The sequence below is a fragment of the Apodemus sylvaticus genome, chromosome 18, assembly GCF_947179515.1.
Source record: "Apodemus sylvaticus chromosome 18, mApoSyl1.1, whole genome shotgun sequence".
NCBI lineage: Eukaryota > Metazoa > Chordata > Mammalia > Rodentia > Muridae > Apodemus > Apodemus sylvaticus.
This window is the reverse complement of record NC_067489.1, coordinates 61470949-61472435: the sequence shown is the minus strand read 5'-3', so window position 1 is coordinate 61472435 and position 1487 is coordinate 61470949. Positions and strand designations below refer to the sequence as shown.

General features: G+C 40.5%; 1 non-coding gene across 1 annotated transcript; it reads right to left on the bottom strand.

Moving 5' to 3' along the window:
* Positions 1-395: 395 nt before the first annotated feature.
* Positions 396-530, bottom strand: LOC127669032 (small nucleolar RNA SNORA17). The gene has a single exon (XR_007974254.1). It is a non-coding gene; the product is annotated as a small nucleolar RNA SNORA17 (small nucleolar RNA).
* Between the last annotated feature and the right edge of the window lie 957 nt (positions 531-1487).

Here is a 1487-nt window from a genome sequence, read left to right as displayed (position 1 = left end):
GTGTCACCAGGGATCTTTGAGTGTCTGTGGCCATCTCAGAAACTGCCTCAGGAGTGCTCTGCCTTGCTCATGTTTAATGGTGCTACTTCGGGCATAGAGGTCATCTACGATATGGTCTGCCTGCCCCAGGACTGCAGTTACGAACTGCTGATCATCTTGGTCTAGCTCCAATACAGCCCCCATGTTGTTGGTCTATTGGTAATCTCAGGTTCTGTACTTACTCAGCCTGAAGGACTGCCCCCCTTGGGGGCCGGGTCACCTGTCTTAAACTCACTCCAGCCTGAGGTCTTAGGTGGGGTTCTTCTAGTCTTTGGCTTGTTCCGCATCCTGGGAGCCCATTCAGAACTCCCTGGCACTGAACTGGTGGTCACTGCAGACTCATTTTTTTTTCAGGGAGTGTTAGATTGCTAATCATTCAGAGGTTCTAAGTCAGAACATCTGGTGTAGAGGTAGATTCTTTCCTCTCTGCCACCTACTGACCCACAGGGGACACAGCAGTCACACCTGCATCCATTTTCTCTAGAGGTAGGGCTCTCAAATCATTTGAATAGAGCATTATGATGTTAACACTGGATAGTCTTAAACTTACCTTCCCCCATCCTACCCTCCCAAGTGCTAGGATTATACACTATGAACCTCCATTCTCCACTACTTGGGTTCTCAGTTATTCAAGCTGTGAAAAGGATATTAAGTAATTTGAAAACTACATTTATACTTTTCTGCCAATATACATGTTTTATACCTGTTACCAATGTTATTCTTTTTTTTCCTGAACAATGTTTTCTTTACTCAACAGACAGACACTATTTATAAATAGAAGTGTGGAGGGTGATGAAGAATAAAAAAGCTGGTTTGCTTGATAATTAGTTTGTAGTCATAATATCAAACCTAACCTGAAAGAAGAAACCTGATTGTAAGAGAAAAAAGCCTTTTATTTTACGTGATAAAATAAATAAAATCCACCACAAAACGTATCACACATTCCCCAGTATGGATACATTTGACTCACTTGTTTCATATAAGTATCTCATTTGTCATTTGATCGCTAAGGCCCTCAGTGATAACCATGTGTTTTTATATTCCTGTTTCCTCAGAGATGTGTGCAATGTTTAGAAAGGAAAACGTCATCCTGCTCTTATAACTCAGGGCCACCAGGTGGCAGCATCGCTCCTTTTTCCTCTACTGAAAACAGGAGATTAGAGAATGATGTCATAGCTTCCTACTCAAAAGGACTCTGCAGACATAAGATTCAAGTCACAGAAATTCTACTGAGTTAGTTCTTAGCATGTACTTGTTAGTTCTCCACGTTGTGCCTGTTGGCTAGAATAAGCATGGTTAACATTTTCCCTTAGGCCAACACCAATATTTTTGTGAAGAAATTAAAAGAAAATCAAACAGAAAATTAATATCCCACTGAAATCTTACTAGTAATGATGGTTTGTGATTCAAACCACAGTAATCATTTGAAATATATCTAAAACTACCAA